General features: G+C 37.9%; 1 protein-coding gene across 3 annotated transcripts in view; it reads left to right on the top strand.

The window, feature by feature from the left end:
- Positions 1-21,912, top strand: part of DGKB (diacylglycerol kinase beta) — a 1,339,752-nt gene that overhangs the window by 418,153 nt on the left and 899,687 nt on the right. The window lies entirely within an intron of this gene.

The following is a 21,912-nucleotide window of genomic DNA, read 5'->3' as shown; positions in this document are numbered from 1 at the left end:
ATTCCTGTTAAATTAACCTGCATTTCCATCTTCTGTGTACATTTTTGTTATAATAACCTTTCTTTGGAGAAATTTGCTTCATTAATTCATTTATTTACTGAGTATTTATATGCATTATTTTAGTGTCAGGCTCTTTTTTAGGAGTAAGAGATAAGAAGTGTAATGAAAAATTTCCTTTTCTCAATGTTTTTTACCCTCTATGTTCAATTTTATACTTGAAAATATCATAAAGACATTTTTATATTCACTCACTATTCTAGCTCTCTAACACACTTTTGATTCATCATTTTATATGCAATTCTTTTAAAATACTGTATCTAAAACTTTAGAATTTTCATGATTATGATTATATGTTTCAACATATGTGGTTGAAATTATAATAGACTTATTTAAATATTGCTTATCTGTAGTTTAAAACATTATTATGAATAAAACTCGAAGTTCAGCTGTAGGAATATTTCCATGTAAAACAACCTGAAGATAGTATGCCATGGACTCATTTGGGATACTTGGAGCTGCAAGTAATAGAAACCTCTGCTCAAAGTGTCTTAAACAGTAGGAATCTTCATTAATTCTTTTTTATCCTGAACTAGAAGCTAGAGTTAGGCAATTCTAGGCAATTTAAAGGCTCAACAAGTCAGAATGCTACTGAAATTTATATTATACAAATTTGTACTCTTTTTCTCTGATGGCCTAAGGATTCTTTTTGTCCTCTATGTATCATGTCTTTGACCAATGTAAGAGAGAAGCAATTCTCAACGCATGTTTGACCTCCTCATTCCTCTTTCTCTTTTGAACTGATATGAAAACCTCCATCAGGTCTCAGTAGAAATTTGTCACTGGCAAAGGAGGACAGAGTTCCTCATTTTGGACATCCATGATTCAGGATCTAGTGTGGGGACAAAGGCTCATTTTACCTAACAAATTATTTGCCTAATGTAATTTTTAAAAAATAAATTTTTGATTCTGTTTAAAAGGAAGGTGAGATTGGGGAAAATTGCTATTGAGTGGGCAAACAATATCTGTCACTTTATGTTCCTCAGTTTATTTGGACTGATAAATCTTTCATGCAATAGCAAAGATAAATCTGTGAACTAGATTAATATAAGTGAGTACAGCTCCAAAGAAACTATTACTAATTGGATTCTAAAATTGACTGTTACTTAAGTTGCGTTCAAAGTAATAATTTAGTAAATTGTGAAATTATATCTTGTTAAATCTATACTGCTTCTAAGCATACACTTTGTTAATTTTTATCTAAACTGTTTAGTATAATTTCTGTATCTTTCCATTATAACCAATTTCTAAAATCTAGTATTATTTTTAAACTCTTACGTGATCATTATTTTAAGTGATTAGGAATTGACCTTTCTAGCTAGTTAGTCACTTCCAGAGGATTTTTCAGAATGAGTGACAAGAAATTTAAGTTAGTACTGGATATTATTCACCAATATTTCAATCATTATTATTAATTACCTGAGAACCACCTCAAGAATTTTTGTCAACTATCAGCCATCTCCATGAACAACATATACATGTATAAATTATGCACATGTTTTCTGCAGTGAACACTCTCTATAAAATCCATTGAAGCACCCCTTAATTCTACAAGCCTCAGGGATTTCCCAGGTGGTGCAGTGGTAAGGAGTCTGCTTGCCAATGCAGGAGACATGTGCTCGATCCCTGAGTCAGTAACATCCTCTGGAGGAGGAAATGGCAACCCACTCTAGTATTCTTACCTGGGAAATTACACAGAGAGAGGAGCCTGACAGGCTACAGCTCGTGGGGTTGCAAAGAATTGGACATGACTGAGCGACTGAACACACACACAAGATAGGAATTCTGATTTAAATGACTATTTTAAAAATCATCTTTTATAAAAAAAAATCATCCGTTAAAATCACACATTGAATTCTTTTATGGATAAGACAGTCTTTTCAAAAATCCTCCCCCAAAACAATCTCCAATTAAGATTCCTATTCATTATATAAGACACTACTGATTTAATAATTTTTATATGTGCTTGAACAGATGCAGTTCTTATGATAATATCAGTTCTTTTTATAATCATTCCCACTGTCTATGCTCTATTGAAGTTAGTTGACCTTTGCTCTGAGCAAGAATAAGTAATTCATCTCATAAATTTTCATGAAAAAATATAACTCTGCTTTCCTCACATCTAATATTTAAATCATGATCCTTACCATTACAAGAAGTACTATCTGTAAATCAACTCTACTTCAGTGGAAAAAATGCTGAAGGTAAAGGTATGATGTGTATACTGTGAGACTTCAAATAATAAATTTATGTTCAATCAAAGTTTTATTTTGGACATATGTTACTTGAAAGGAACAGTCTAAGGAATTATTAAAAACCTTTTAATTTCATGTTCCCACGAAACAAAATACCTCGAATCATATCTTACTATGATAAAATATATATATTTGAATTGAAATAGGATTTATCAGTGTCCTTAGTCATTAAAAAAAATGGTAACATAGGAAATGTTAAATTTTGAATAGTGATTTTTGATGCTTTTGGCAAAGTATGGTTCCAGACAAATGTGCCTTACAGAAAAATATTGTTGTGTCTCCAGAATAAAATATTTAACTTTATACATTTGTTGATATGATCTGCTTTATTGGACAGGAAAAACAATGCAACTGAAAGTTTTATGTATTTCTTCTGAAAGGCATTGTTGCTCAGTCGTGTCCTATTCTTTGCGACCCCATGGACTGTAACCCGCCAGGTTCCTCTGTCCATGGAATTCTCCAGGCAAGACTGGAGTAGGTTGCCATTTCCTACCCTGGAGGATCTTTCCAACACAGGGATCAAACTAGGGTCTCCTGCATTGCAGGCAGATTTAAAAAAAAAAAAAAGAAAGAAAACCATTTGAGCCACCAGGGAAGCCTGTCTATGAGGGAGACTCCAGCCTTATTACCTGCTCATCTATTTCAGTCAGCCCGACTCCAGTGCCTAATAGTCTTTCCTCTAGGGCCCTTCTCACTTGCTGTTTTCCTCTCTTGGATGTCATTTCTAAAACTGCGTTTAAAAATCCTTTCAGGGACTTTTGGACATGGACAAAGTATTCATATTTTTAACCAATTTGGAATTGTGTGTGTGTTGCGGAGGTACAGATAACATGCAGAATCTCCATGGTTTCTGTGTCGCTAATCGCATCCGTGAGCATTAACACGTTTGCCTACTCGGGTCCTTGTGTGTTGTGTGCAGGTTTACATACGCTATAGCTGGGCACAGAGGCCGTGAAAACAGTAGAGGGAAGAAAAGGCAAGGCACAGATGTTTCATTCATGGCTTGTTTGATTGGATTCTGTCTAGGTGTATCATATATATTATTTCATTTAATTTTTGCAACAATGCTATGAAGCTGGTATTAATCATCATCCTAGTTTACAAATGAGATAACACATGTTACATGTATCAGATGTTTTAGAGAACATACATATTACATATATTTTTTTAATGTCATGAAAGAAAGAACACTGCCACTCTTGCCAGTCTCTCTGCTCGGTTAAATTTTTCCCAGAATTTGAGTATTGCATAAAGAAGATTTTAAGTGGAGAAAAACATTTTTACCACCAAGGTTAAGAATGAAACACTTAAGGGAGTGCTGGACATTTCACAAATCACTAACTTTATGCTTCCAAAATAAGTGCAAGTGATTATTTTAACATTGAGGCTAACTCTTTGTACATGCAGGAAAAAGATCTGATTTATTACTATTTCTTTCATACTGTGGAAAACATATATATATATATATATATATACATATTCATCACCTACTTGATTGGCACAGAATAAAATGCATGGAACAGAGATTGGCACAGAATAAAATGCATGGAACAGAAATATTAATGAAGTAGTCTAGTTTTGAAGAGTTAAAATTTGATGAGTAAGATAACTTTATATCATTACATATGATATGAAGTATGCACACAGAATGCTAAAAAAGCATGCAAGAAGAACATTTGAAGGTTTGAAGTCATCTGGGGCTTCTCTGGTGGTTTGGATGGTAAAGAATCTGCCTGCAGTGTACGAGACCCAGGTTCAATCCCTGGGTTAAGAAAATCCCTTGGAGCAGAGCATGATAACCCACTCTAGTATTCTTGCTTGGAGAATTCCATGGACAGTGGATCCTGGTGGGCTTCAGTCCATGGGGTCACAAAGAGTTGGACCCAACTGAGCAACTGAGCATGCTTCTATAAAACCTACAAATACAATAGTTTTACTTTAATCATTCTCTATCCTGGTGTAATACTACTAGACTATTCCTGTAAGTTCAATTTCGTTCAGCTCAGTCGCTCAGTCGTGTCCAACTCTTTGTGACCACATGAATTGCAGCACGCCAGGCCTCCCTGTCCATCACCAACTCCCAGAGTTCATTCAGACTCATGTCCATCGAGTCCGTGATGCCATCCAGCCATCTCATCCTCTGTCATCCCCTTCTCCTTCTGTCCCCAATCCCTCCCAGCATCAGAGTCTTTTCCAATGAGTCAACTCTTCACATGAGGTGGCCGAAGTACTGGAGTTTCAGCTTTAGCATCATTCCTTCCAAAGAAATCCCAGGGTTAATCTCCTTCAGAATGGACTGGTTGGATCTTGTTACAGTCCAAGGGACTCTCAAGAGTCTTCTCCAACACCACAGTTCAAAAGCGTCAATTTTTCGGCGCTCAGCTTTCTTCACAGCCCAACTCTCACATACATGACTACTGGAAAAACCATAGCCTTGACTAGACGGACCTTTGTTGGCAAAGTAATGTCTCTGCTTTTCAATATGCTATCTAGGGTGATCATAACTTTCCTTCCAAGGAGTAGGCATCTTTTAATTTCATGGCTGCAATCACCATCTGCAGTGACTTTGGAGCCCCCCAAAAATGAAGTCTGACACTGTTTCCACTGTTTCCCCATCTATTTGCCATGAAGTAATGGGACCAGATGCCATGATCTTCGTTTTCTGAATGTTGAGCATTAAGCCAACTTTTTCACTCTCCTCTTTCACTTTCATCAAGAGGCATTTTAGTTCCTCTTCACTTTCTGCCATAAGGGTGGTGTCATCTGCATATCTGAGGTTATTGATATTTCTCCCAATGATCATGATTCCAGCTTGTGCTTCATCTAGCCCAGCATTTCTCATGATATACTCTGCATATAAGTTAAATAAGCAGGGTGACAATATACAGCCTTGACATACTCCTTTTCCTATTTGGAACCAGTCTGTTGTTCCATGTCCAGTTCTAACTGATGCTTCGTAATCTGCATACAGGTTTCTCAAGAGGCAGATCAGGTATCTGGTATTCCCATCTCTTTCAGAATTTTCCATAGTTGATTGCGATCCACACAGTCAAAGGCTTTGGCAGAGTCAATAAAGCAGAAATAGATGTTTTTCTGGAACTCTCTTGCTTTTTCCAAGATCCAGCGGATGTTGGCAATTTGATCTCTGGCTCCTCCGCCTTTTCTAAAACCAGCTTGAACATCTGGAAGTTCACGGTTCATGTATTGCTGAAGCCTTGCTTGGAGAATTTTGAGCATTACTTTACTAGCGTGTGAGATGAGTGCAATTGTGTGGTAGTTTGAGCGTTCTTTGGCATTGCCTTTCTTTGGGATTGGAATGAAAACTGACCTTTTCCAGTCCTGTGGCCACTGCTGAGTTTTCCAAATTTGCTGGCATATTGAGGGCAGCACTTTCACAGCATTATCTTTCAGGATTTGAAATAGCTCCCTTGGAATTCCATCACCTCCACTAGCTTCGTTCATAGTGATGCTTTCTAAGGCCAACTTGACTTCACATTCCAGGATGTCTGGCTCTAGATGAGTGATCACACCATCGTGATTATCTTAGTTGTAAAGATCTTTTTTGTACAGTTCTTCTGTGTATTCTTACCACCTCTTCTTAATATCTTCTGCTTCTGTTAGGGCCATACCATTTCTGTCCTTTATTGAGCCCATCTTTGCATGAAATATTCCCTTGGTATCTCTAATTTTCTTGAAGAGATCTCTAGTCTTTCCCATTCTGTTGTTTTCCTCTATTCCTTTGCATTGATCGCTGAGGAAGACTTTCTTATCTCTCCTTGCTGTTCTTTGAAACTCTGCATTCCTGTAAAGGCAAGTTTTATTGGCCTAGAAACTTGCACTCCTGAGTAATGATTTGAACAGGATGATACAGAATGATAGAAGGAGAGTTTCCCAAAGAGAAGTCTACATCTGCTCGCAAAAGAAGGTGGAAAGGATGCTGAGCAGGCAGATGAGCCTGCCCTTTTTTTACATGCAACCATAAATTGTGATCTTTGCCTCCTCGGTTCCTTTTCTCCTTCCTTGGATGTTTTCTTTAGGGGGCAGAAGAATGTTCTCTATAGACAAATCAAAGTTAAGGAGGACATTTAAGGACTGAGAAAAGGAACAGAAAGTGCCCTCTAGAGATACTTGTCTGCCGTTCCCCAAGTCCCCACTGTTATAACACAGAGAAGCTTCCCAGGAATTTCTTTTTCTTCATCCTCCTCTCCATTCTGCTCCTAAAATATGTCCGTATTCATTCAGGTGGAGTACTTTCACTTGTGATTTTGATTCAATTTAGCCAATTTTTACAAGAACTGTTCTACATCAGTTTCCTTCATTTTCGTTTGTACAATTCCCAGCTGGTGTACTCAGGCATGCCCTTTGCAGAGAAAGCAAAACAAGTCTTTCCTTCACTCTTAATACCCTCTCAATCAGTCTTTCTTTTTCTCCTCATTGCTTTCTCTCTCTCTCTCTTTTTTTTACTCTATACCTGCTAGGTTCATTTTCTTGTCCCTATTTTTCACCTACACTTTGGGGTCTGATACTGAATACTCCACAGGTTGTTTTTAAAAAGATAACTAGCAAATAAAATCGTTTCATGTGTATCCTTACTCTTGTTACGCTCATGTTCTCTGTATTTTCAGAAAGCACCAGATGGAAACTTTCTTCTCTTTCATTTTTCAAGCACTCCATGTGTGGTTACCCTCCTACCTCTGATAGCTACTTCTCTGTCTCTGCTATGATATTTCTTACCTTCCCCACCTCCAAAATATGTCTGTTTTCTAAGCTGTTTTTCAACCATTTTTTTCATTGCGCTAAACATTTTCTGTTTAGACCTCAGCTAAATGTATAGGTATAAGTGTGACTTCTCCACTAAAAACTTTCTAACTTTTGCTTAGGTCCTTCACTTACTAAAGGGCTTCCCTGGTGGTGCAGAGGTTAAAGCATCTGCCAAATGTGGGAGACCTGGGTTCAATCCCTGGGTTGGGAAGATCTCCTGGAGAAGGAAATGGCAATCCACTCCAGTATTCTTGCCTGGAGAATCCCATGGATGGAGGAGCTTGGTGAGCTACAGTCCACGGGTTGCAAAGAGTTGGACACGACTGTGCGACTTCACTTTTTCTTTCACTTTCACTTACTATCCTGCTGTTGCCTCAACCATACCAAAATGGAACTTGCTTTCCAGCAAGTCAGATCCAAAATAGTGACACCTCTGTTCTTGCTAAGAATATCACCTTTGTTTTCTTATCAATCCCTCTCATTAATAATTCATGGAGATGCTTCTCATCACTCAACCTCTGGCTCTGAAAAATCCCTCTTCTCAGTTTTATAGACAACAGTTCCTGACTGGCTGCCCATTTATCTTTTGCCTAGATTAGCGTTTCTCAGGATGAATCCTATAGTCTTGCTACTCAAAGTATGGTTGAGACACCAGCTATATAGTTCTCATCAGGTAATTTTTTGTTTGTTTGTTTTTTAAATGTATTTTTAACTGGAGGATAATTGCTTTACAGTGTTGTGTTGGTCTCTGCCATACCGCAACGTGATTTGGCCGTAAGGATACATGTGTCCCCTCCCTCTTGAGGCTCCCTCACCCCACCTCCATCCCACCCTCTAGTTTGTCACTGGGCACCAGGTGGAGTTCCCTGTGTTATGCAGTAACATCCCACAACTATCTGTTTTACGTATAATAATGTATATGTTTCAATGCTACTCTAGAATTGAAGAATCCTCAGACCCTACTGAATTAGAACCTACATTTTTAATAAGATCCTTTCTTTGGTAGCTCAGATGGTAAAGAATCCTCCTGCAATGCAGGAGACCCGGGTTCAATCCCTGGGTCAGGAAGATCTCCGGGAGAAAGGAATCCCATGGACAGAGAAGACTGGCGGGCTACACTCCATGGGGTTGCAAAGAGTCAGACACGACTGAATGACTAACACTTCATTTTCTGTCAAATATGAGTTCCATGAAATTTTTTGGAGAGGCACTCAGGAATGGTGAAGGAGGGAGGGAAGGAGGAAAGTAAAGAGGGAAGGAGGAGGAAGGAAGGAAGGGGTGAGTAGGGAAGGGCGGGGGAAGGAAAGGAAGCAGCAGACAGAAGAGAGAGAGTACCGATAGGTTTTCCTCTTAAATATTCCCGGTGTGATGAGCTGCTTAAAGCCTTACATAAAGAAAGAATATTTTCATGTAATATACTTTAGAGCATATTGGACACTGGTCTAATTCACCGACTCCCTCATTTTCCGTTTCATATAGCATTATTGCTCTTATTCATGATTGTCAAACCTAACTATAAACATTTATGTGACTGTTTTATGTGAACACGTTCAGTCAAAAATGCATGTAATAGCTTTATTATATTATTTTTACACAGATTTTTTGGGTTTGGAATTATATGGTAGGATATTTTTAGAAAAAAATTTCTTGATAGACATTATCTTATTTGAGGTGTTCCTGAATCGCTGAGACTCTTTCGTGGTTCGTTTAAAATCTAAAGAGTTCATCCTGCTGTTGATGTGATTTTATTTTTCTCCTTGGTTAAAAAAAAATGCCCTCAGTGTGACACACTCACCTATCTTACACATTTTCACAATAAAGACTGTCTTCCTTTCTGGAGATTTCCTATAAAAACATCATGAATTCACAGACAGATAAGGCTGCCAAAGCCATTTTAAATTGGTACCCTATTTGCAAGCTCATTAAAGCCCGCAATGAGACAGGACCTAGTCACCACTGATCTGTCAGTTGATATGTCCAAAGTAAAGATGACACGTGAATGCTTTTTTGTCCAATAAAACTCAAAGCAGCTTAAGGCTTGTCTCAGCATTAGTAAAGTGCTTTTAGAACCACAAGACTCCAAATGTAACATTAGGCTGTAGAGAAAATGATGATGGAAAAGAAATACAGTTGTATGGGTTTTCTTTTGTTTACCTCAGTCACTGATAAAAGTCATTGAATTAAAAAAATTGGACAGATGTCAGGTACATATCAATATACCACATGGCATTTTAATCAAGCTAAGGGGGCTGATTGAAACAGACATTTCTTTTGTAATTGTTTGGCTTTATTTTTCATTTGCTTAAGTGAGTATTCATTCGGAAATATACCCATTTCTGCATATTATTTTTACATGATAAAATTTATTATATTAGATTATATTGTAGAGATATAAATAGGAACAAATTGTGGTAGAATATATATAAAAATTTACTCTTGATTATTCTTAAAATTAGCATTTAATGATTTCTTATTGTTTATAAATTCTCTACTTTGGAGTCCTCAATCAGCACATTCAAAAAGCAATAGCTTAATCTCTCAACAATGACTGAAAATAAATAAATGAAAATGAAATTTTAATTCAATGAGATCATATTGATAATTTATAGCATGCCAAGCACTCCTGCACTCAAAGAATTGATAATTTTCAGATTATCAGATAATTGCATTTATAAATAGCATATTTTATTCTTATTACTAATGTTTATTTATCATATTAAAATATACTTGTAGCATATTTGCATAACGAAAAATAAGATTTGCCATTAAAATTTTTTGGAGTACTATTCCTCTCCTGTGAGTGACTTATTAAATTAGTAATTTTGAATGTTAGAGATGTCAAAAGGGAAAAATAATTGAAATTATTTTTCTGCTGATCAAACGGAAGTTGAAATTATTCATGAGGTTGAAACACTGAAAGCATACTTATTGAATCTAGAGCTGACAGTTACTTTAAATGTTCGCTTTTTCCTGAGGACATTGATCATCTGCAGATACAAAACAATGAAAGGGTAGTCAGAAAGGGTGTCGTTTTTTGTGATGCCACAAAAAAAAATGCTACTGACAGGGCATCCTTTTTCTACAGAGTCAGGGGGTAGATTCTGGAGAGGATATATTGAGATGTAATATTGTTAAGGAGGCAGCCTTTCCCAGTTCTTCACTTCTGTGCCATAATTGATAACAGAGAGAATAACAAAGCAGTGCCTTGTAATTTTCAAGCATCAATTGAATAGAGAAGCTTCTGGAACCATTGAAAGTGAGGTATGTTTGTTGTTTTAAATATTAACTATAATTAATGAGCAGAAAAGCAGAAAGTAGAAAAACTGAAAAAAATGAGTTCTGAAGCTAGTTGAAATTTTACCTTCATAAAATTATTGTTTGTGTGTATGTGAAATTTTTTCTTCTCTTTTTATACATCACTTTTGGAAATTCCATCAATTGATGGGCACTTAACATATGGGGACTGCAGTTATGAGTAAGACATCATTTCTACCCTGAAGGAACTTGTGAAGTGATAAAATTAGCACAATAATTACTTAAATAAAAAGGCAGAATGTAGTAACCTTGAGAGAGGTACAAATATAGCTAGGCCTGATTCATGCAGCACGGAGTTCCCATAGATTATATGCCAACACTGTGCGAAGAATAAAAATTTAACTCTGGGAATAAGAAGAATCTTTATAAACAAATCAATTTAAGATAGGAACTAAGGGATTGATAGATACAATTTCCAGTGATGAAGAGAGAACAGGAAGACAACTCCAGGCATACAAAGTTGTCATGATGTAATGTGCATAATGGCAAGTTTAAGTGTATCCAGGTGGCAGAGAATAATCTATTAGAGAGTAAGTGGTGACGCTTTGTTGTTGCTGTTTAGTTGCTAAGTCAGGTCCTTCTCCAGGGGATCTTCCCAACCCAGGGATCTAACCCGCGTCTCCTGCATTGGCAGACAGATTCTTTACCACTGAGCCACCAGCAAAGCCTGGAGATGTGTAAGTAGATGATTAATCTGGAAGTAAAAGTATATCCTAAGTGAACTATCCTGTGGAGGTTATTGTTTCTCAGTGCCAGCTTCACCCATTTTATTGTATTCTCTGTGATATTGGGAATGAGAATCAACAAACTCCATTTCTGCAATTTCTTTACTATCTGGGAAGCGATGGTGTGTTATTGGAAGGTTAGAGAAGAGCAGGGATTGTCTTTCTCCCTGCAATTTCTATCTGCATCTTTTTAGCATCAGCAACCTCTAGCAGCTCTAGTGCTGTTTGGTACTTCTAGAGTCAACCACTTAGCATTTCCAAGGTGGCCCAAGAATTACCCATAAAGTTCCTACCATATTCCATCACCTCTTCTTCTTACACTGTAATCCCCAGCCAGGTTCCTGCATGCCACCTGGAAGCCCTTCGGTCATGATTACCGTTGTTGTTGTTGTTCAGTCATTCACCCCTGTATGACTTTTTGTGACCCCATGAACTGCAGCACGCCAGGCTTCCCTGTCCTTCATCATCTCCTGGAGTTTGCTCAAATTCATGTCCACTGGGTCAGTGATGCCATCCAGCCATCTCGTCTTCTGTCACGCCCTTCTCCTCCTGCCTTCAATCTTTCCCAGCATCAGGGTCTTTTTTTAATGAATCAGCTCTTTACATTAGGTGGCCAAAGTATTGGAGCTTCAGCTTCAGCATCAGTCCTTCCAATGAATATTCAGAGTTTATTTCCTTTAGGATTGACTAGTTTGATGTCCTTGCAGTCTAAGGGGCTCTCAAGAGTCTTCTCCAACACCACAGTTCAAAGGCATCAGTTCTTAGATACTCAGCCTTCTTTATGGCCCAACTCTCATACCTGTACATGACTACTAGAAAAACCATAGATTTGACTATACTGACTTTTGTTGGCACAGTAATGTCTCTGCTTTTTAATATGCTGTTTGTGTTTCTCATAGCTTTTCTTCCAAACAGCAAGCACCTTTTAATTTCTTGGCAGCAGTCACCATCTGCAGTGATTTTGGAGCCCAAGAAAATAGTCTATCGCTGTTTCCATTATTTCCCCATCTATTTGCCATGAAGTGATGGGACCGGATACCATGATCTTCGTTTTCTGAATGTTGAGTTTTAAGCCAGCTCTTTTCACTCTCCTCTTTCTCCTTCATCAAGAGGCTTTTTAGCTCCTCTTCACTTTCTGCCATAAGGGTGGTGTCATCTGCATATCTAAGGTTATTGATATTTCTCCCAGGAATCTTGATTCCAGCTTGTGCTTCATGCAGCCTGGCATTTCACATGATGTACTCTGCATATAAGTTAAATAAGCAGGGTGACAATATACAGCCTTGAAGTACTCCTTTTCCAATTTGGAACCAGTCCATTCTTCCATGCCCCGTTCTAACCATTGATTCTTGACCTGCATACAGGCTTCCAGGATGCAGGTAAGGTGGTCTGGTATTCCCATCTCTTGAAAAATTTTCCACAGTTTGTAGTGATCCACACAGTCAAAGCCTTTAGGATAGTCAATGAAGCAACAATGGATTTTTTTTTTTCTGGAATTCTCTTGCTTGATCTTCGGTTCCTCTGCCTTTCCTAAATTTAGCTTGAACATCTGGAAGTTCTGGGTTCACATACTGTTGAAGCCTAGCCTAGCTTAGAGAATTTTGAGCATTACTTTACTAGCTTGTGTAATGAGTCCAATTGTGTGGTTGTTTGAACATTGTTTGACATTGCCTTTCTTTGAGATGGGAATTAAAAGTGACATTTTCCAGTCCTGTGGCCACTGCTGAGTTTTCCAAATTTGCTGACATATTGAATACAGCACTATAAGGGCATACATCTTTCAGGCTTTGAAATAGCTCAACTGGAATTCCATCACCTCCACTAGCTTTGTTCGTAGTGATGCTTCCTAAGGCCCACTTGACTTCACATTCCAGGATCTGACTCTAGGTGAGTGATCACACCATCGTGGTTATTTGGGTCATTAAGACCTTTTCTGTATACTTCATCCATGAATTATTGCCACCACTTCTTAATATTTTCTGCTTCTGTTAGGTCCATACCTTTTCTGCCCTTTATTGTGCCCATCTTTGGATGAAATGTTCCCTTGGTATCTCTAATTTTCGTGAACATATCTCTAGCCTTTACCATTCTATTGTTTTCCTCTATTTCTTTGTGTTGATCACTTAGGAAGGTTTTCTTATCTCTCTTTGCTTTTCTTTGGAACTCTGCATGCAGATGGGTATATCTTTCTTTTTCTCCTTGCCTTTGCTTCTCTTTTCTCAGCTGCTTGTAAGCCTCTTCAGACAACCATTTTGCCTTTTTGCATTTCTTTTTTTGGGGGATGGTTTTAATCACCACCTCCTGTACAATGTTATGAAACTCTGTCCATAGTTCTTTAGGCACTCTGTCTATCAGATCTAATGCCTTGACTCTATTTCTCATTTTTACTGTATAATAGTAAGGGATTTGATTTAGGTCATACCTGAATGGCCTAATGGTTTTCCCTACTTTTGTCAATTTAGGTTTGAATTTAGCAATAAGGAGTTCATGATCTGAGCCACAGTCAGCTCCCGGTATTGTTTTTGCTGACTGTATAGAGCTTCTCCCTCTTTGGTTGCAAAGAATATAATCAATCTGATTTTGGTATTGCCCATCTGGTGATGTCCATGTGTAGAGTTATCTCTTGTGTTGTTGGAAGAAGGTGTTTGCTCTGAGCAGTGTGTTTTCTTGGCAATACTCCGTTAGATTTGCCGTACTTCATTTTGTATTCCAAGGCTAAACTTGCCTGTTAGTCCAGGTGTTTCTTGACTTCCTACTCTTGCATTCCAGTCCCCTTTGATGAAAAGCATATCATTTTTTTTTGGTGTTAGTTCCAGAAGGTCTTGTAGGTAGTCATAGAACTGTTCAACTTCAGCTTTTTCAGCATTAGTGGCACAGGCATAGACTTGGATTACTGTGATATTGAATGGTTTGTCTTGGGAACAGAGATCATTCTGTTGTTTTTAAGACTGTGCCCAAGTACTGCACTTTGGACTATTTCATTGGCTATGAGGGCTACTCCGTTTCTTCTAAGGAATTCTTGTCCACAATATAATGGTTATCTGAATTAAATTTGCCCATCATTCAGTAGTTTTGTTCAACTCCCAGTTCTGATGATACTTTTGAATCTTTTTATTTTTTTCTTGCCTTGGGGACTGCAACTACTTTTATATCCCATTTTTCCTTTAGCCTTTTGATATCTGAGTAACCAATTATTTACAGTAAGCAATCATGTTTGAAAAGCTTAGCTTGTTTCCTAATTCTTGAATGTTCCTTAATGTATATGAACAGCATCAGTAAATTTGACAAATTAGTGAATGTAACAAAGAGAAACTGATTCAGAAATACAGAGAACAAATCAGTTGTTGCCAGTGGGGAGAGGAAAGGTCAGGGGAAATACAGGGGTATGGGATTAAGAGGTAAAATAAGCTGTAAGTGTATGTTGTATAACACAGGGAAGATAGCCAATATTTTATAATAACTATTAATTGAGTGAAACCTTTAAAAATTGTTAATCGCAATATTGTACACCTGTAATTTCCATTAGTATTGTGTAGCAACTATCAGTTCAGTTCAGTTCATTTGCTCAGTCATGTCCAACTCTTTGCGACCCCATGGACTGCAGCATGCCAGGCTTCCCTGTCCATCACCAACTCCCAGAACCTACTCAAACTCATGTCCATCATGTCAGTGATGCCAAGCAACTATACTTCAATTAAAAAAGCATTGGAAGATTTTGCCGTGGATGTGATATAATGAGTCATGTGTGTTACACAGTTTGTCTGTATGATTAATAAAATGCATGGTAGCCTGGAAGTATGGTATGCATTTGGAGAACTGCTAGTAATTCAGATAAAGCCAAAAATGTGAGTTGGTTTAGATAGAAGGGAAGTCCGTGCTGACATCATTGTTGTTGAGTCACCAAGTTGTGGCCTGCTCTTTTTCAGCCCCATGGACTATAGCCTGCCAGACTGCCCATGGGATTTCCCAGGCAAGAATTCTGGAGTGAGTTGTTATTTCCTTCTCCAGGGGATCTTCCCCACCCAGGGATCAAACCCACCTCTTCTACATTGGCAGGAGGGTTCTTTACCCATGATCCATACTCAGTGAAGCAGGGAGGCCCTGCTGGCATTGTTAAGAGTAGTTTACATGACATGTAGAACACAGAATACAGAGAAGAGTGTGTTGAAACAATGAAGATATTAATCCAGGCTGTGTATATTTCTACTGAAAAAGAGGTTTGCTTTGAAAGAACAGAGAAATTCAGTAACAGACAAAGAAATATGTGTGATCAGAGAGATTTTTATAGTCTGGCAGAGAAAAGAACATATTATTTTGAGATGCTAGTGGTTTCAATAAAATTCTAAGGAAAGCTTGATTATAATTAGCATATTGCTAGGATAACTAGGTATTTATATAGTTAGCATTTCTTATGTATATGATAAATCTTTATGTTGCCATAATTATATTCATTTATGAATTACTAGTGCTTGACAAATAATATTTGCTCAGTGAATATTTGAAAGACTTATTCTATATTTTAGCATATCTATTTTCATTAACTTTTATTTATAAATCTAATTTTAAATAGATTTTTTTGTTGCCAAGTTGAAAGGACTTCTGCAATAAAATTTTATTTAATTTAGATATCACAAAATTTCAAGCAACTCCATTACTTGCTCTTGTCATCTCATCTAGATAAAGTACTATGAGTGATATGTTTGTAATAGCAATACAGGAGAGAGAAGAAAAGAGCCTAGGTTCCACTCATTGTGAACGAGACCACCATCCTCCCCATCTGCATAAAATCAGGATGCACAAAATCTAAATCATCTTGAAACAGTTAAGTAGATACATCCATCGCCCAACAACTCCAACAACAGGAGGGAGTTGCCTGTATTGAAAACTTGATGCTTGATAAAGAGAAAAGAATCTCACACACACAGACACGCACACACACACACACACACTCACAAAAATTTAATGATATCATATTCACACGTTCTAGAGAGACAGAGTCACCACATGCCACAGATGACCAGATGGGATGAGTACTAAGAGAACGGGTTCAACCAAGCAGTTGCCACTGCTTGAAAGCTGAGAAAGCAAGGACCTGTGGACAAATGCCTTTCGTGGGGTCAGGTGGAGTACACAAAGTGAAGCTGCAAGGGGATTACACTGGTTCTTTGAATGTCACTAGCTCTCAGTCATAAGAAAGTGAATGGGGTAATTTGTAGCAACAGCAAGCCTTATCACATTGGTGCTTATCACAGCCTTTTTGTGGGGATATTGAAACAGCCAGAAAGTAAAGTTTTAAAATTTGCAGTACAAGTTAACATTCCTCTCATTCAGTCTCAGAAGCAGAGAAGACAGAGGCGGGACTAGAACAGTATGCAAAGAAATGACGGCAGAAAACTTCACAAATTTGGTTAAAGCTATAAATCTAAAAGCTAAAGCTGAATTAAAAATTTTAAAGGATAAACTCAAGGGATCCAAGACACATTATCATTAAACTTATGGAAACTAAAAACAAAGAAAAAATTATCAAAAGTGACCGGAGAGAAGCAAGCCATTAATTGTAGAGAATCCACCAATTTGAATGATCAGTTCAGTTCAGTTCAGTCGCTCAGTCGTGTCCGACTCTTTGCGACCCCATGAACCGCAGCATGCCAGGCCTCCCTGTCCATCACCAACTCCTGGAGTTCACTCAGACTCAACGTCTGTCGAGTCAGTGATGCCATCCAGCATCTCATCCTGGGTCGTCCCCTTCTCCTACTGCCCCCAATCCCTCCCAGCATCAGAGTCTTTTCCAATGAGTCAACGCTTCGCATGAGGTGGCCAAAGCACTGGAGTTTCAGCTTTAGCATCATTCCTTCCAAAGAAATCCCAGGGCTGATCTCCTTCAGAATGGACTGGTTGGATCTCCTTGCAGTCCAAGGGACTCTCAAGAGTCTTCTCCAACACCACAGTTCAAAAGCATCAATTCTTCGGCTCTCAGCCTTCTTCACAGTCCAACTCTCACATCCATACATGACCACAGGAAAACTATAGCCTTGACTAGACAGACCTTAGTCGGCAAAGAAATGTCTCTGCTTTTGAATGTGCTATGTAGGTTGGTCATAACTTTTCTTCCAAGGAGTAAGCGTCTTTTAATTTCATGGCTTCAGTCACCATCTGCAGTGATTTTGGAGCCCCCCAAATAAAGTCTGACACTGTTTCCACTGTTTCCCCATCTATTTCCCATGAAGTGATGGGATCAGATGCCATGATCTTCGTTTTCTGAATGTTGAGCTTTAAGCCAACTTTTTCACTCTCCGCTTTCACTTTCATCAAGAGGCTTTATAGTTCCTCTTCACTTTCTGCCATAAGGGTGGTGTCATCTACATATCTGAGGTTATTGATATTTCTCCTGGCAATCTTGATTCCAGCTTGTGCTTCTTCCAGTCCAGCGTTTCTCATGATGTACTCTGCATAGAAGTTAAATAAGCAGGGTGACAATATACAGCCTTGATGTTCTCCTTTTCCTATTTGAAACTAGTCTGTTGTTGATAGTAGACCTCTTATCTGAAATTTATGGAAGCCAGGAGGAAGGACATGACCTTTTTCAAGTTTTGAAAGAAAAATGTCAACTGCAAATTCTTGATGAAAGTAAACATCAAGAATGGGAAAAAATAAAGACATTCTCAGACAAAAGAAAACTAAAAAAGAATTGTTAGTGAACATTAACTTAAAATTTCACTTTTAAAAATAAGGTAAATCATTCTAAAGGGAAGTGAGATTTAAAGTTGCCATGAAGCACTATATGGTAATACCTAGAACACCCACTGAAAAACATACAATGCAATGTATCAGTAGTCAAAAGCACTATGAATAAATCAAGACAAAGTCTTTAAAAAACAAACTTTTAAAGTCACCTATAGGAATCTCAGATGGTAAAGCATCTGCCTGCAATGCAGGAGACCTGGGTTCGATTCCTGGGTCAGGAAGATCCCCTGGAGAAGGAAATGGCAATCCACTCCAGTACTCTTGCCTGGAAAATCCCATGGACGGAGGAGCCTGGCAGGCTGCAGTCCATGGGGTCGCAAAGATTCGGACATGAACTGAGCAACTTCACTTCACTATATAAATGTAAGAAAAGTGAAAAAGAGTAAACCAACAAAATACAAAACATAAATTATCATCACATACTTAAGATCTAAGATATGAATAATTACTAAAATATAAGTAGTCAAAATACAACCGTTAAAAGACAGATTAAAATAAACCCAATCCAACTATAGCAATTTTATTTTAAACATAACATACCCCGGTTGAAAGTAAAAAAAAAAAAAAAGAAATAATATACTTTGTAGATATTAGTAGAAAATTACAGGAATACTTTTATATTAATATCAAATAAAGTAGACTTTAGAACATAGAGAATTACTAGATACTAAGAGAGCCCTTACATAATGAAGAAAGGTTCCATCTGCCAAGAATACACAGTGATCTTAACTATGAATGATTGTATACGCAACAAAGCCTCAAAATATATGGCTTCTGCCACTGCTAAGCTGGTTACCACTGTGATTCTCTATATTTGCTGGTCTCTCTAGTTTTGGATGATATTTTGCCTTGTGACCTCAGATCTCTAATAGTTATAAGAAAAGTCATTGATTTCCATTTTTCAGATATGTCTTGATGTGAGGATGGGAATGACAAGTTCAAAGCTCTTTATACATCAAGGGTAACATTTTGAGTCAATAGACTATCTTTTTTTCTTTCCATTTAGCACTTCATCCTTAAAAATTCTCCTCAAATATCAAGCACCTAATGAAAAATTTCATGTCACGTTCTTCCCATTTTTATTTGATTGGATTTGATCTACTGCATACCTTTCTTTACTCTCCTTCTCCTACTTTTACTAATGCTATCACCTTCATCTGTAATCTTTGAATTGCTTGGTGGGCTCTCTGTTAGGAAAGTGGTGTATCATTCATCTCAGTGTTTATAATGCATAGCACCATATCTAGCATGCAGGGCTTAATTTTCATATGCAACAATAATGAATATTATGATCAATATGATGCCTAACTTTAAGTTACATGTTTTAGTTGGAGTAACAGGGAAACTAATAGGTATTCTACATATAAGGTAAAAAGTACAAAAATTGCTGAGTGCACAGGTACTACCTATGAGAGGATAAGTTTCATGTATTCTAGAGAAGAGGAACCCTGAACTCAATATGAAAGAGTTGCTTGAATCAAACAAAACAAAAAAGGGTCCCAGGGGGACCAATCTTGAAAGAACAGAGATGACATCTTGAGTGAGAGTGTGCATGTGAGTGACCGCATGGTGGGGTGAAGACTCACTGATCCATATGTTGGAACATTATGTGTGAGTCTGGCTGAAGCTGAGCAGAATGCGTGACAGTATCAACTTTCTTGGTGAAGTGGAAGACAAAGTCATTTGCTCTGAGTAAGAGGAGTGTGTCAAGTGGGAGTCTCAAGGAAAACCCTAACACCTGAAACAGTGTATTATTAAGGAAATGAGAGTAGTGACCGTTGAAAGTGGTTCAAAACAAGAAGGGGCAACTTAAAGGGAACAGAGAAGAGATTCTGGAACAAGGCAATGTGAGAAAGAGTGTGAAGGTAGGGAAGACATAGAGAAGGGTAGGCCGTCATGTGTGCAGGACACTTAGCACTCTACAAAAGAAATAAGCCTGAAGCCACCATTGGGATCATCAGAGTGAAAATGGTGAGGAAGCAGACAAGGCAATGTTCAGTCACGTGCAACCCTGTGCAACCCCATGAACTGTAACCCACCAGGCTTCTCTCTCCAGGGGATTCTCCAGGCAAGAATACTGGAGTGGGTTGCCATTTCTTCTTCCAGAGGATCTTCTTGATCCAGGGATCAAACCCGTGTCTCCTACTGCTCCTTGCATTGTCAGGTGGATTCTTTACAGCTGAACCACTGGGGGAAGCCCCAGATGATAGGTTTCCCCTAAAATACTTAGCTTTGACATTGGCATCTATTTATCTCCACTTTTGTATCTAGGTAAAGTATCTGCCTACAATGTGGGAGACCCAGGTTTGATCCATGAATTGGGATGATCCTCTGGAGAAGGAAATGGCAACCCACTCCAGTACTCTTGCCTGAAAATCACATGGATGGAGGAATGTGGTAGGCTACAGTCTACAGGGTCACAAAGAGTCAGACACGACCGAGCGACTTTACTTACACTTTTGTACCTAGTGGGGGAAATGATGAATTTTGTGTCTGAAACTTGTTGTTGTTCTGTTGCTCAGTCATGTCTGACTCTTTGCGACCCCATGGACTGCAGCATACCAGGCTTCCCTGAATCTATATAACACTAAATATTTTTCATTTTAGCGCCACTAAAACAGTTCTGGCTTCTCATGTGAAGTTTTCAACAGTTTCCTGTATTATCCTCCTGGTGCTTGTCTCTTTTGATTCTAGTCCATTCTACTCATTATCACCAAGTGAATCATCCTAACTGTTCTCCCAATGAACTCATTCTTCTGAAGCACATTCTGAGTGTTTCAACATTGCTTGATCAACTGCTAATGTTCCTGTTGCTGACCTGTTGCTACTTGATGCAAGATAGTATCATTCCACCAAGAGAAAATGGTTCATAAATTAAATAAACCACATTAGGACAAGGCTTCAGAAAGCTTAGAAAACAGGCTGACTTGATCTAGACAGAAACATGTGAGGATGTTTCTATGGCAGTTTATCAACTACCATATCTTCATATAGTTTGGGAAACTTAAATTTCTAGTGAGAGAGTGCTACTGGCTTAAGCTAGTTCCCTTGACTTTAGGAACAAGATATCTTTATTTACCATCCAACAAAATTGTATCCAAAGGAAAATCAGAGTTTGTTACCAGAAGACAGGGAAGTAGAGCTAAGTAGGAGTAGACAGAAACTAAAACAAGTCCAAAAATCAAAACTCAGATATGTTTTGAATATAGTCCAAAGATCTTAGTCTGATAGCCAACCTCTTCTTTTGTATGGCTTCCATATACTATTTTAGTGTCATACAACATTCCAACATATTGTTATACAAATAATATCACCAACTCAATGGATATGAGTCTGAGCAAGCTCTGGGAGATGGTGATGGACAGGGAAGCCTGGCATGCTGCAGTCCATGGGGTCACAAAGAGTAGGACATGACTGAGCAACTGAGCAACAACATATTGTTATATAAATTAAGTCAGAAAATAAATAACAGAAAAATGGTCTGCCAATTGAATCACTTACTAAGTCGGACGCGACTTAGCGACTAAACCACCACCAGTACTCTCACTTTTACTTCGACACCCTTGGTCTCCCATCTGAGATTAAATGAAATACAATATTGCTGCAGCTTGACTTCTCTGGCTTTTGGTACTCAGGTGCTTACAATGTACTTTAAAGCACTCATGAAAGTCTCCGATAATCATACCCGTCTTTATCAGATGATTGAGACTTGGAAAAGTCAGTGTGGTTTTTGAAGGAAACCAAACAAACAAAAAGACTTACCACCTCTTCTTGAATTTATTAATTTTATTTAGATGTGAGTAATTAATAAATCATTAAACTTTAGTGACTATCTGACATTGAGCTACATGTTGAAGCTATAATAGTAAAAAAAAAAAAGAAAAATTAGAATCCTCCCTCTCATAGAGCTTACAAGTGACACTGGCAAATATTAAGCAAATAAACAATAAATTCATTATTTGATTAATAATTATCCTAAGCCCTCAAAAGGAACACATACTTCTTTTTCAACACCTGGCTATAATATTTACATAATGTAAAATCAACTGCTTAAA

The sequence above is a fragment of the Ovis aries genome, chromosome 4 (assembly GCF_016772045.2).
Source record: "Ovis aries strain OAR_USU_Benz2616 breed Rambouillet chromosome 4, ARS-UI_Ramb_v3.0, whole genome shotgun sequence".
Taxonomy (NCBI): domain Eukaryota; kingdom Metazoa; phylum Chordata; class Mammalia; order Artiodactyla; family Bovidae; genus Ovis; species Ovis aries.
This window is presented reverse-complemented; position numbering and strand designations above follow the sequence as displayed.